Source organism: Lynx rufus, unplaced genomic scaffold (assembly GCF_022079265.1).
Source record: "Lynx rufus isolate CCGP_SWC_20201006 ecotype Redwood Valley unplaced genomic scaffold, mLynRuf1.p SCAF_11, whole genome shotgun sequence".
NCBI classification, from domain to species: Eukaryota; Metazoa; Chordata; class Mammalia; order Carnivora; family Felidae; genus Lynx; species Lynx rufus.
In genome coordinates, this window is record NW_025814825.1 from 47,638,168 (window position 1) to 47,653,670 (window position 15,503).

The following is a 15,503-nucleotide window of genomic DNA, read 5'->3' on the forward strand; positions in this document are numbered from 1 at the left end:
TTTCTCTGACTGACCCATTTCACTTAGCATTTACTCTCTAGATCCATCTGTGCTGTTGCAAATGGCAAGCTTTTAATCTCTTTTTATGGCTGAGTAATACTCTAGTGTGTGTGTGTGTGTGTGTGTGTGTGTGTGTGTGTGTGTGTTCATTTTTCTTTGGGCAATTGCCCAGTAGTGGAATTACTGGATCAAATGAAATTTATATTTTTAAATTGTTTTCAGAAATCTTCATACTGTTTACCACAATGGCTTCACCAATGTACATTCCCACCAACAACGTATGAGGGTTTCTTTTCCTCCACCTCCTCATCAAACTTGTTTTTTTCTTGTATTTTTCACTCTAGTCACTCTACCTCATTCTAGGTATGAGGTACTGTCTAATTGCAGTTTTGATTTGCATTTCCCTGATAATTAGTGATGTTAGCATCTTTTTATGTGTCTGTTAGCCATCTGTATGTCTTCTATGGATAAATTTCTGTTCATGTCCTCTGCCCATTTTTAGTTAAATTATTTGTGGTTTTTTGGTGTTGAATTATATAAGTTCTTCATGTATTTTGGATAATCCTTTATCAGATAAGTCATTTGCAATTATCCTCTCCTATTCTATAGGGTTTTTTTTTGTTTGTTTGTTTTTGTTTTGTTTTGTTTTATTTTGTTTCCTTTCCTTTGCTGTGCAGAAGATTTTTATTTTGATGTAGTCCCAGTGGCTTATTTTTGCTTCTGTTTGCCTTGCCTCAGGAGATACATCCACAAAAGATATTGTTACCACCAATATCAGAGACATTACTGCCTGTGCTCTCTTTTAGGGTTTTTATGGTTTCAGGCCTCACAATTAGCTCCTTAATCCATTTTGAATGGATTTCCTTTGTATGTTGCTGTCTAGTTTTCCCAACACCATTTGTTGAAGAGATTGTCTTCTTCCCATTGCATATTCTTGCTTCCTTTGTTGAAGATTAATTAACCATATAACGGTGGGTTTATATCTGGCCTCTCTATTTTGCTCTATTGATCTTTGTGTCTGTTTTTGTAACTGTACTGTACTGTTTTGGTTACTACTGTTTGGTAGTACATCTTAAAATCTGGGATTCTGATACTTCCAGCTTTGTTTTTTGTTTTTGTTTTTGTTTTTGCTTTTTTTCAAGATTGCTTTGGCTATTCAGGTCTCTTATGGTTCCACACAAATTTTAGGATTATTTGTTATAGCACTGTGAAAATGATGTTCGTATTTTGATAGGCATTGCATTAAATGTGTGGATTGTTTTGGGTAGTATGAACATTTTAACAATATTTGATCTTCCAATCCATACATACGCATGGAATATCTTTCTATTTGTTTGTATCATCTTCAATTTCTTTCTTCAGAGTTTTATAGTTTTCAGAGTATAGGACTTTCACCTCCTTGGTTAAGTTTATTCCTAGTTATTTTATTTACACTTCAATTATAAATGTTATTGCTTTCTTTATTTCTCTTTTTGCTACATTATTAGTGGATTAAAATGCAACAGATTTCTGTACATTGATTTTGTATCTTGTGGCCTTACTGAATTCATTAATCAGTTTTAAAGGGTGGATTCTTTAGGGTTCTATATATAGTATCATTCCATCTGCAAATAGTAAAAGTTTTACTTCTTCATTAACAATTTGGATACCTTTTATTTCCTTTTGTTCTCTGCTGTGTCTAGGAATTCTAGTACTATGTGGAATAAAATGGTGAGAGTGGACATATTTGTCTTGTTCCTCACATTAGGGGAAAAGTTCTCAGTTTTTCCCTATTAAGGATTAAATTTGCTGTGGAGTTTTCATATATGGCTTTTATTATGTTGAAGTATGTTCCCTCTAAACTTAGTTTGTTGAGGGTTTTTATCATTAATGGATATTGTACTTTGTCAAATGCTTTTTATGTATCTATTGAATTAATCATATTGTTCTGATTCTTCCTTTATTGATGTGATGTATCAGGCTGATTGATTTGCAAATATTGAACCACACTTGCGACCCAGGAATAAATCCCACTTGGTTGTGGTGAATGATTTTTTAATGTATTTTTGGATTGTTTGTTTTACTTTGTTGAAGATTTTTGTATCTATGTTAATCAGAGATACTGACCGTTAGTTCACTTTTTCTATAGTGTCTTTATCTTTGGAATCAGGGTAATGCTAGCCTCATCAAATGAATTTGGAAGCATTCCTTCCTCTTCTATTTTTCAGAATAGTTTCAAAAGAATATTAACACTTCAAATGTTTGGTAGAATTTACCTCTGGAACCATGTGGTCCTGGACTTCTGTTTGTTGGAAGTTTTTGGATTATTGGTTCAATTTTATTGCTGGCAATAGGTTGGTTCAATTTTTTATTCCTCCCGTGTCAGTTTTGGGATGTTGTAGATTTCTAGAAATTTATCCATTTCTTCAGGTTTGTCAACATATAATTTTTCATAGTATTCTCTCATAATCCTTTGTATTTCTGTTGTATTGGTTGTGATTTCTCCTCTTTAATTTGTGATTGTATTAATTTGAATTCCTGTCTCTCTCACTCTCTCTCAATGAGCCTGGCTAGAGTTTAACAATTTTTTTTCAAAGAACCAGGTCCTGATTTTATTGATATGTTCTATTGTTTATTGTTGTTATTGTTGTTTAGTTTCTATTTTATTTCTGCTCTAATGTTTTTTTTTTAATTTTTAAAAATTATTTATTTATTTTGAGAGAGAGAGCACAAGCAGGGCAAAGGAAGAGAAAGGAAGAGAGAATCCCAAGCAGGCTCCATGCTCAGTGCAGAGTCTGACACGGGGCTCAATCTCACAACTCTAATATCATGACACCTGAGCTGAAATAAAGAGACACTGAACTGACTGAGCCACCCATGTGCCCCAGTTTCTGCTCTAATCTTTATTTTTCCCTTCCATTAGTTTGTGGTTTTGTTTTTCCTTTGTTTTCTAGCTTCTTTAGGTGTAAGTCTGGACTGTTTGAGATTTTTTTGGTTTTTCTTTTTTTTTTTATGATAGGCCTGTATTCCTATAAACTTTCCTCTTAGAACAGCTTTTTGCAGCATCCAAAAGATTTTGAACCATTGTGTTTTCATTTTTGTCTCCGTATATTTTCTGATTACCTCTTTGATTTCTTGGTTTACCCATTCATTGTTTAGTAGCTTGATTTATGTGTGTGTGTTAAAAGAGAAATTCATTACAATAAAATAAGTGCAAGTGTTATTAAAAACGCTGGCTAAAATTATAAAGTGTCTATATTATGTTTCTTCTAATATAAATATTGGAAATAACATCAACAATTCTATATGTACAAAGAACTTTGAAAACATAAAATCATGCACAAGGCCACAATATAACTGCACATTATCCTTTTGGGTTTCACTTTTATCATCTCCTGGTCCCAGATCATTCCAGAATATGAAAAGATATGCTAATTCCTCATATTCCAAACTTCAAAATTTCAGTGTTTTCAAAGTGTGTCAGTTATCACACATTAACAATCCTTTAAAACCATTGTATTCTCATCAAGTGGTTCTAGTTCCCATATTTCTCTTTCTTTATAGATCTTGGACAAAAAGTTGAGCTAGAAAACTGATTACAGGATCTAGCGTGGCATGTATTCTCAATGATTCACCTAAAAGTGCAAGAGGGGTTTTATACATATATATAAAAAAAATCTACAAAGCATGAAAGACAGTAAGTATATCAACATGCGAATAAAATTAAGCAGCTCACCCCGTTTGCTCACTTGGCTCCATGTTCCTGTAGAAAGGAAAAGCCAGAGTGGCTTGATTTTTAATATGTATGTGTTTGTGCTCTTTCCAAATTTTTTTTTGTGGTTGATTTCTAGTTTCATAGTGTTGTAATTGGAAAATACGGTGGTATGACTTCAATCTTTTAAATTGGTTGAGATTTATTTTATGGTCTAATATGTGGTCTCTTCTGGAGAATATTCCATGTGCACATGAGAGAACTGTGTATTCTGTTTTAGGATGGAATGTTCTGAATATACCAGTTAGATCTGTCTAGTCCAATGTGTTATTCAAAGCCATGGTTTCTTTGTTGATATTCTGTGTGAATGACCTATACCTTGTTGTAAGTGGGTGTTAAAGTTCCCTACTATTATTATATTACTATTGATTACTTCCTTTATGTTTGTTATTAGCTCCTTTACTTATGTGGGTGCTTTCATGTTGGGTGCATAAATATTTACAATTGTTATATCATCTTTTTGGATTTTTCACTTTATATAGTGTCCTTTTTTGTCTCTTGTTACAATTTTTGTTTTAAAGTCAATTTTGTCTGTTCTAAGTGTTGTTACCTCAGCTTTCTTTTCACTTCCATTTACATGATGAGCGCTTTCCTGCCCTTTCACTTTTAATCTGTATGTTATTAGGTCTAATGAGTCTCTTGTAGGCAGCATCTAGATAGATATTTTATTCTGTCACCCTGTGCCCTTTGATTTTAGTGTTTAGTCTATTTACATTCAAAATAATTATTGATGAATATGCAATAATGCCATTTTGTTACTTGTTTTATGGTCATTTTTGTGCATCTTCTCTGTTCCTTTCTTCTCTTGCTCTCTTCTCTCATGTTTTTCTGGCTTACTTTAATGATATACTTGGATTACCTCCCTTTATTTTTTGCATATCTATTACTGGTTTCATATTTATTATTACTATTAGGTTTATATATAAAATCTTATGCAGATACCAGTCTATATTAAGTTGATGGCTGCTTAAATTTGAACTCATTCTTTACCCCTCCCCCCCCCCATGTTTTAGGTATATGGTGTCATAGTTTATATCTTTTTATTTTATCAATGTCTTGACTGATTTTTTATAGTTAGACTTAATTTTGCTATGTTTGTGCTTCCTATTTTTCTTACTCCTGCTTATGGTCTTTCCTTTCCAATCAAAGTCTCCTTTAACATTTCTGTGAATGGTGATGGTTTAGTGGTGATGAATTCCTTTAACTTATGTTTGTCTAGGAAACTATTTATCTCTTCTATTCTGAATATCCTTGCTGGATAGAGTATTCTTGATTATGGGTTTCTTTCTTTCATCACTTTGAATATATCATTTGATTTGTTCTAGCCCACAAATTTTCTGCTGAAAAATCAGCTGATAGCCTAATGGGGTTTCCCTTGTTTGTAATTGTTCTCTTTTCTCTTGCTGCTTTTAAAATTCTCTCTTTATCACTACTTTTTGCCATTTTAATTACAAAATGGCTTGTTGTAGGCTTTCTTGTATATATTTTATTGGAGGTTTACAGTGCCTCCTGGATCTGGATTTCTGTTTCCTTCCCCAGATTTAGGAAGTTTTCATCTATTATTTCTTCAAATAAGTTTTCTGCTCCCTTACCTGTTTCTTCTCTTTCTAGCATTCCTATAATATGAATGTGGTTACACTTCATGTCGTAACAATTTTCTTTTCTTCTTTTCTTTCTCTCTCTCCTGTTCAGCTTGATTGCTTTCCACTACTCGAGTCCCTAAGTCACTTATCCCTTCTTCTACTTCCTCTAGTCTACTATTTATTCCATCAAGTGTATTTTTAATTTCAGTTATTGAATTCATCTCTGATTGCTTTTTATGTTTTCTATCTCTTTGTTGGGAATCTCACTAAGGCCCTCCACTCTTTTCTCCAATCCTTTATCTTTGTGACCATTACTTATCTCCATTTCTTTCAGCCCTCTTGCTGTGATTTTTTTTTTCCTGTTCTTTCATTTGGGACATAGTTCTCTGTCTCATTTTGTCTAATTCTCTATGTCTGTTTCTGTGTGTTAGGAAAGTAAGCTACATCTCCTGCTCTTGAAAGTAGTGGCCTTTTAAAGAAGAGGTCCTGTAGCCCTCTGCAGTGTAATGTCCCCTGTTCACCAGAACCTGGTGCTTCAGGGGTGTAGCCTATGTGTGTTTTATGTACCCTACTCTTGTTGTTGAGCCACTTTTACCTTTAGTCCAAAGTTTGTGCAGGTTATTATAGGAGGGGACCTGGAGCTACTTTAGAAAACTCCTGCTCAGGGATGGTGGTGGCAAGTCAGCAGGAAATCAAGAGTACAGGGGTGGGGGGCACAGTGACAGCAATGTCTGTATATGTCTGTTGCAGAAGAGTCCTGCAGCTATGGGCACCGAGGCTGGCACAGTTGAAGGCAGTAGATCCACAGAAAAGGGGGGGTGGGGCAGGCTGTTCAGTGTTAGCAAAGTTTGCATGGGTCTACTATGGAAGGAAACCTGGAGTTGAGGCCTGGATGGAGAGGGCCTGTCAGCAGGAGAATGTGGGGGCAGGATGAGCACTTTCCAAGTTCGGTGGAGAGTGTTGGTGCTCTGCCGTTTGCCATGGTTCCGTGTATCTGGGCTGAGGGTTTGGAAAGAGAATGGGTGTCAGCCAGCTCTTTGTTCCTACAGAAGTCTCCTAAGGATCCCTGCCCATCTAGCACATATTCTGAGATTTGTAAATGCATCCTCCCAGATAGCCCAGGTACTTCTCAAACTGTTGCTTCTATGCTGTACCTCAGCAGTGCTGTTTGTTGTGCTGTCCTTTTAAGGGCACAGACTCAGTTCCCCATCTCCCTCATAACTCTCCCAGAGTGGAGCCTGCTAATTTTTAAAGTTCCAGGTATGAAGCCCTGATGATTGCAAGAACTCACAAAATTAAGCCCGTATTTGGGGATTTGTCTTCCCTGTGTGGATTTTCTGTGTGGGGTGCTTGATATGAGGGTCTGTTTCTCTCCCCTCTCTACACCTTTCTCTGTCTTACTTCAGACACAAAGTTAAACCAAGGGACTAGAATTAGGTCAAAATAAAACTGTAGTTAAGAATGTCAACAGCTTCTGAAGATAAGTACAGGGGAGCAAAGGAAGAGTTCTATTTTATGTGACTCCAAATCCACAGGGAGCCTGAACAGAACAATGAGTAAGGAAGAATTCATTCTCTCTGCCTATCTTGAGAAGGGACAATATCAGTCTTCTCCTGCCTTCAGACTTGGATTCAGACTTGTGCTTACATCATTGGGTCTCCTGGTCCTCAGCCCTTCAGATATTTTAGATATTTGAAGTTTGACTCTAGAATAACTGTAATTTAATAGAATAAATATAATAATACTTTGACTCTAACCAATAAATATTGATTGTGTCTCCACTACATAAGACATAGACTTAGGCACAGAGGGGTCAATAAGATGGACTCTTTCCTTGTGTCACTAACAGTCTACAAAGGAAAATGGCCATGAGAAGAAAATAATTACTTAAGGCATATACATACCTCAGTACCTAATGAGGCATTTAAAAGTAAGTTCTATGGAACACAGAGTAGAAATCCTGTATAGAGTAGGAAACCTGTTCATGTATAATTTCAGCAAACATCAATTAGTCATGCTTCTCTGGGCTCAGTGCTAAGTGCAACTGATATATATTAAAGCAAAAGACACAGCTGGCACCTGACCTTTTGAAAATTCCAATTAACTGATAAAAATAAGAAATACCTCAATGAAAATGTATACAATGAGCAAGTGTGCAATTGTATAGCCAAGTATAAGCTCCTAAGAAAGAAATACTGCAAAGATCTAGTTTATTTTAAAAGGATCATGAATGTTCCCTCAGAGGGAATATATTTTAATGTAAAGGATGTGAAGGGATCTGTTGGATGAAGGGAAAAGGTGTGGTTTTGAAATAAGAGTTCAGATGAGTTTTCTAGGAAGAAAAAATGCTGAGTGCATAGGAACTAACGTGAAAATATGTCTCGTTCATTCAAACAAAAAGAAAAAGAGAGCAATGTGATTGGTATGGGGAAGAGAGAAAGAGGGAACACGGGAAAGACAGAGGGAGAGAAGGAGAATGAGCATGAATGTCAGGGAAGCAAGACAAGGTTGGAGTGGTAAGCAGGAGTTTTGTGGAAGAAACAGGGTTTAAGATTTGATGCTGTATTGAATTGTGTTCTTAATATCATGAGGTTAGAGAAACTTGACTGACTGTCACTGTTGGGATGAAGGCATTAAATTGTTTTCTCTTGAAACAACTCAAAGCTCAGCAGTAGTCTGTAAGCCAGGAAAATTTTATTCATGAGTTATAGTCCACCCATCCTGAGAAAATTTCAAAGAAACTTCTTGAAGAGGCAGAATATGAGATTAAATCAAGCTCTTTCTCAGAGAAGGTCAGGTATGTGGTTATAAATCTTCCTGAGATTCCCACATGAAGGAATATTTCAAACCATTTTCCTTCAAATTCTCTTGTTCAGGCCAATGTTGTTCTTGGTAAAAGAAAGGCCTGTGGGGGTTATAGAAGCTGGTTTCTATAATACCCATTTTTTTAAACCTCATGTAGAACTGTCAGTAAGTTGTTTCAAACTCAGTATTTCTAGGCACCAGTACACACATGTAGGAGAAGGAGCTTGCATGGGCTAATATATTATTGTCCAGTGACTCCCCCTAATGCCTACCCCTCCAGCAAAGACCAAATAGGAATGTCAGCATATGTATCTAGAGAACTTTCCTCCTAGAGCTCTTTGCAACAAGCCATTATTCTTCGAGAACCATGAGAGCACCTCAATTGCCCTTGCCTGCCTAGAAGTGACAAGTTTTGCCTCCAAACAATTTTCTTGAATTACTTTTACAATCTTTTTTCTTTTCTTTTTCTAACTACAGTTCATAGGTTCTATGGTAGGAATATTTTTGCTTTGGAGGGATCTATATACTGAAGCAGCCTGGGCTTGTTCTGATTAGGGTATTGACAATATCCCTCCTTGAAAATAAATGAGAATTTACATTTACTGTTTGCTCTTATTAATTATTATATATTTCTAGTTCAGATAAGAAGTTACTTCTGTGACCCAGGTAAAGACAGCCCTGAGCTGTTAATTTAGTCTCAGTCTACGGAAGATGCTATAAATGAATTCACTACAATTGCTTCGTTCAAATTTCTTCAGAAAGTTCAAAGCTTTCTCCAATGTTTCAGAAGTCATTTCAAGCTTGAAAAGACTGTGACCTTTAAAGGAAAAAGAAAGACACACTGTTCTGTGGTGTTGATTAATGTTGGAGGAGAGTCAGGCCTTCAGGAGTTTGTTTAATTTCATTGCAGGAGATGAGAACACCATTCCAATCATATGAGAACACCATTCCAATCATATCAGCCCTGTTCCAGTAGGCACACTCACTCTCCAACAATTACCTATACCCAGAATGCATTATGTTCACCTCTCAAAGCCAGGTCACCTATGTTTCTTGCAAATTCCAAGTGTCAACTTTTAATATAGTGAGCTTTGAACTTCTAAATCATCTTCTAGAGAAGGAAGAATAATAGTTATTTGTTCAGTATTTACTTTAGGGAAATTAAATACTGTCCAAAGTACTTTACATGCATTATTAAATTTTATAGCAATTTTATAACATGGGCATTATCACCTCTATTATGTAGATTAGGATATTGAGGTTTTTAGAGACTAGTACACCTCCCCAAGGTCTCTCAGGTAGTGTTTGGTAAAACAAATATTTGAAATGAGTGCATTGTACCCATGGCATCTAATCTCTCAGTGCACCCATCAAAAGGCTAGTAATGTGTGGGAAATATTTGTGGAGACTTGGAGTTAGGAAGACTGAGTGTGTAAACATCACTTCTCCTACTTACACAAGTGACACTGGATAATCTCGCTTTAGCGTATTCCATTATAAGTAAAAAGGGATATTACTCCCTTGTGAGAGTGTAATATATTAATGTTAACAAGGGCATCAGAAGTATTAGGAAATGTTGGTTGGCTCTGAATTCTACCACTAACCTAACAGGGGCAACAACAGCCCATCTTTTAGTTCACTTGAGATCATTTTGAATTCATGAGAAGTATTTTTGTGAGTAATCAAATGCCTTTCAAATAATTGAATATCCTTGCTTATCACTCTCTAGCGGAACAGTTCATTTCCAGACATAGGACAGGTACAGATATCTATGTATTGGAAATACATTGGAAAAAAATATATTTAAAAAAATTTTTTTAGTTGAGAGTGAAGTATACACATGATCATTATGTTTGGTTTTGGTTTGTTTTTTGCATCTTTTCAATTAAATTTTTTTTTAGATGCAGACAGAGAAAACCTGCTTTTCAGAAAAAAAAAAAATTCTTAATCTCTTCCTCTTCCAGGGAGCACACCTAGAGACAGTTACCTCCTTCCCTTGGACTTTGGTCCTTCTCTATATTATTATGTTTAAAGTCACAATAAGTCCTTCCCATCTTGCCATTTGGAACATATGAAGTTAATACCATATGCCACATTATTTTTTCTCATGTCATTAGGCACACTGCAGAACACAAGAGATTAAATGTAAACAAGCACAGGAGATCAGGAGTTGTATTTTATTATTGGATTTTCAACACCTAAGACAAGGTCTGTATATAGTCATCACTCAACAAACATGGAACAGGTGGTTTATTTGATAGGAAGTTTGAGAATTTCTTATGCCCTTATAACTGAGGATGAGTTCCTCAAATTTTAAACTTAACTATTGAAGTTAATTTTGTTTGATTTAAACAGTGAATATAAGGCATGGCTATAGACTACTAAACAACAATAACAATATCATGAACACCAAAAATAAAAATAATTGCACTTGCTTAGTGTTTACTATGTGTCATACACTATGTTAAGTGATAGTACCTTTAATCATAACAAGCACCTAATCATTGTTATTCCTGTTAATAAGAAAAATAAAGCACAAGTTTAAATAACTTGTTCAAGTCATAAAGCTGGAAAATGGCATAGACATAATTTTAACTTAAGCAGTTTATTGTTAAGCCCCCACTCTTAACCCCTGTGTACCTCTTCCTAGTTGAAATCCAGTTTTTGTAATTAATGTAATTATATAATGTAATTATGTAATGTAACATATGACAGTTTTTGTAGTTAATCTCCTAATTATATGAGACAACATCCCGGAAAGAATGTGTGATGGCCTTAACTTTTCTCTGGCACTTATTCCAAGTTAGTATAACATATCTGTAGATTTCACACCTGTTCCTTTGGCAGTCTGGTAGTGGACAGGATGTTTAGAGAGAACAGTATGAGAGTCCCTGTTCAGTCTTATTCGTCTTAGTTTGGGCAAGATTATTAACCTCTCTGAACTAATTTCCTGATTTGGGGAAATAAAATGGTAATAACAGAACTCACTTCTAAAATCTATGTGACCCTCGTTCACACAATGCGTGCAAAGTTCTAAAGCATGGCACAGAGGAAATTGTAGGAATAAAATAAATGTAATTTATCATCATGATTCTTGGGTTTTCTAGCATAAGATCCTTTTGGAGCATTAAGAGAATTTTGACTATAAATATTGGCTCATTTTGTAGACTTTGGATCAAGGGTACCCTCACATTTGTTTATTCTTCTCCATAAGTGCGCCACCAGAATAAATTATGTAATTAAAGAGGTTATATTTTCCCAACTGCACAGTTGAAACATATGGTCTGATAAGGAACATTTCTTAATTATACTTAAAACTTAAATCTTACTAAACACTAAAAAGTAAATTTAGTTGTGTTTCTATGGAATTTCCCTTGTTGAAAAGAGTCACGCCAAATCATGAGTTTGAAAATTCAGTCAACTTATACATTATATGTGGTGTTAATAGAGGTGGATCTTTGTTCTTAAAGACTCAATTTTCTATGTGAAATAGATTCCTCTTTGTGGTAAACAGATTTCTCAAATACCCATTTGAGGAAGGACTTGCTTCCTAGCTATTAGAAGTGGGTTCTGCACCAGTGGTAGAGTGCCATATCACCCAGAGCTCCCTATAGGTTGGCAAAGTCTTTCATTTCCACTTCCTCCTCTATCCAATTCTGTTTCTCCTCCCTTTTTTTCAAAGATCTTAATCCCTAACTAATATCTTTCACTTCAGAAACAATCTCAGCTTTCCCCCATACTGGGTGGCCCAAACTGCTTCAGTTAGCGGTGAAAGTGTAGTTGTGTGAGAACACAGGTAATATGATGGAGATTTGGAGCTGGATCATTCACTTATGTGCTGGCATTGAGGACCCTATCATGGAAATGTGGAGCACAAGTGACTGTTCATTTGTTGAACTTTCACTGATGATGAATTGTAAGGTGGTGCTCGTAGAGGGGATGCACTAGCAGGTGAAATGCATTAGGCATTTTAGGCTATGGAGGAAATAGTAGCTATATGGATAATAGAATTGAATCGTTATTTGTTAAATGTCATTGATGGTCTAAAGAAAGAAAATGATCAGCTAAAATAGGTAGCTGAAGACCAGATGTGAAAGTCAGATGGCCTCTTTTATTGATATCCCAAGAAACTCTCTTTCTGCAGAAGCAAGGCTGAGAAAGTCAAAGATTGGGTCTCTTGTCTCATAGTCTGAGTAGGGACATCCCCACTGGAGCAGGTTTAAAGCCCAAATAAGGGAGAGCTGTTATGTCAAAATCAGTATGTTCAATGGGAAAACTGAAACCCTGACATAAGAGATACTAAAATATGGATGGAAGTTCCCAAATATTTTGCATATCCAGCCTCCTCAGAAACTTGAAACTCTCAGAAGTAACCTGACCCTCCTAAAAAAAGACCTACCATTCCCTGTGTTTCATTGGGCAATGCAGAGGGCTATATTCCTCAAAGAACAAAACAAAACAAAACAAAAAAAAGTGTCCGCCTCAGGCTCTTTAGTTGGTGACCGTACACTGAGAAAAAAGATTCCCCAACATTAAAAAAAATAATAAACTATTTTAGAAAATTTACACTTTCAGAAATATTGCAAGGATAGTACAAAGAATTCTTATATGCCACACACAATTTCCCTTATTATCATTTTACATTATATGGTGCATTTATTTAATGAATCCATATTGATATTATTATTAATTTTTAATTCCAGTATAGTTAGCCTACAGTGTCCTATTCACTTCAGGTATACAATACACTGATTCAACAATTCCATACAATACTCAGCACTCATCAAGATAAGTCTACTCTTCCTCCACTTCACTTGTTTCTCCCATTCCTCCCCACCCCACCCCCACCTGGACTCTGGTAACCATTTGTTTATCTCTATAGATAAGAGTTTGTTGTTTGGGTTGTCTTTTTTTTTGTTTTTGTCTTTGTTTGTTTCCCCTTTGTTCATCTGTTTCTTAAATTCCACACGAGGTGTTATTTGTCTTTTTCTGACTTATTTCACTTAGCATTATACCCTCTAGGTCCATCCACGGTGTTGCAAATGGCAAAATTTCATTCTTTTTATGACTAAATAATAACATATACCACCTCTTACTTTATCTGTTCAATGTCAATGGATACTTGAGTTACTTCCATAATTTGGCTATTATAAATAATGCTGCAATAAACTTGGGGGGTTCATGTACACTTTTGAATTAGTGCTTTATTACTGATTCAATTCCATTGCTAATAATAGGTCTGCTAAAATATTCTATTTCTTCCTGTTTCAGTTTTGGTAGGTTATGTGTTTCTAGGAATTTATCAATTTGTTATAGTTTTTGTAGTTCATTCGCATATAATTTTTCATAGAATTATCTTGCAATCCTTTGTATTTCTATGGTGTTGGTTGTTATTCTCTTTCTGATTTTATTTGCATTCTCTCTCTCTGGGTAGAGATTTATCAATTTTTTTGATCTTTACAAGGAATTAGATCTTGGTTTCATTGATTTTAGTTTCTATATGCTTGATTTCTGATCTAATCTTTATTATTTCCTTCTGCTGGTTTTAGGTTTTGTTTGTTCTTTTTCTATCTTCCTTACCTTTAAATTTAGGTTGAGATTTTTCTTCTTAAGTTAAGTCCATATAGCTATTAACTTCCTTCTTAGAACAGCTTTTGCTGCATCACAAAGATTTTGGACCATTGTGGTTTCATTTTCATTTGTCTCCATGTATTTTTTATTTGTTTGTTTTCCTCTTTGATTTCATGGTTGACCTATTTAGCTTCCATGTAATTGTGGGTTTTTTTCCAGATTTTTCTTGTGGTTGATTTCCAGTTTTATTGTATTGTGATCAGAAAAGATGAATGGTAAAACTTCATTCTTTTTGAAATTGTTGAGACTTGTTTTGTGAACTAATATGTGATCTACTCTGGAGAATGTTCTGTGTGCACTTGAAAAGAATGTGTATTCTGTTTTAGAATGGAATTTGGGAATATATCTATTAAACCTATCTGATCCAGTGTGTTATTCAAAGCCATGTTTTCCTTGTTGATTTTCTATTTAGATGATTTGTGTATTGATGTAAGTGGGGTGTTGAAGTCCCCTACTATGATTGTATTGCTACTACTTCCTTCATATTTGTTATTAGCTATTTTATGTATTTGGGCATTCCCATGTTGGGTACATAAATATTTACAATTGTTATATCTTCTTGCTGGATTGTCCCTTTAATGATTATATAGTGTCCCTTCTTTGTGTTAAAGTCAATTTTGTTTGATATAAGTAATGCTACTTCAGCTTTGTTTTGACATCCATTTACATGATGTTTCTCTATCATCACTTTCAATCTACATGTGTCCTTAGGTCCAAAGTGCACCTCTCCTAGGCAATATATAGATAGGTCTTTTTTTTTTTTTTATCCATTCCATGTCCTATGTCTTTTGATTGCAGCATTTAAGTTCATTTACATTCAAACTAATTATTTATAGGTGTTCATTTAGTGCCATTTTGTGATCTGTTTTATGTTTGTTTTCGTGGATTTTCTCCATTCCTTTCTTCCCTTGCTCTGTTTTCTCACATATTTGGATTCCTTTCCTTTATTTTTTCCATATATATTACTGGCTTCTGATATGACATTACCATTAGGTTGTGTATAACATCTTCTACATATAACAGTCTATCTTCAGTTGATGGTCACTTGAGTATGAACCCATTTTTTACTCCTTTCCCCTGATTTTTTAGGTTTGTGGAGTCATACTTCATTTTATTTTGTTAATTCCTTGATTGATTTTTACATATATACTTATTTTTACTACTTGTGTGCTTCCTACTTTTTTTATTCCTGCTATGGTCTTTCCTGTCCACTCAAAGAATCTGTTTTGACATTTCTTGTAGTGATGGTTTAGTGACCATGAACTCCTTTAACTTTTGTTTGTCTGGGAAACCCTCTCTCCTATCCTGAATGATAGCCTTGCTGGATAGAGTATTCTTGGTTGCAGATTTTTTTTCTTTCAGCATTTTGAATATGTCATGCCACTCCCTTCTGGCCTGCAAAGTTTCTGTTAAAAAATCCACTTATAGCCTTATGTGGTTTCTCTTGTATGTAACTGTTTTTTGTTTGTTTGTTTGTTGTTTTTGTTTTTTTTTTCCCTCTTCCTGCTTTTAAAATTCTATTCTTATCACTGCCTTTTGCCATTTCAATTATTATGTGTCTTGGTGTGGACCTTCTTGGGTTGATTTTGTTGGGGAAATTTCTGTGCCTCCTGGATCTGAATTTCCGTTTCCTTCTCAAATTCAGGAACTTTTCAACTATTATTTTTTCAAATAGAGTTTCTGCCCACTTGTCTCTCTTTTTTTCTTCTGGGATCCCTATAATGCAACTATTA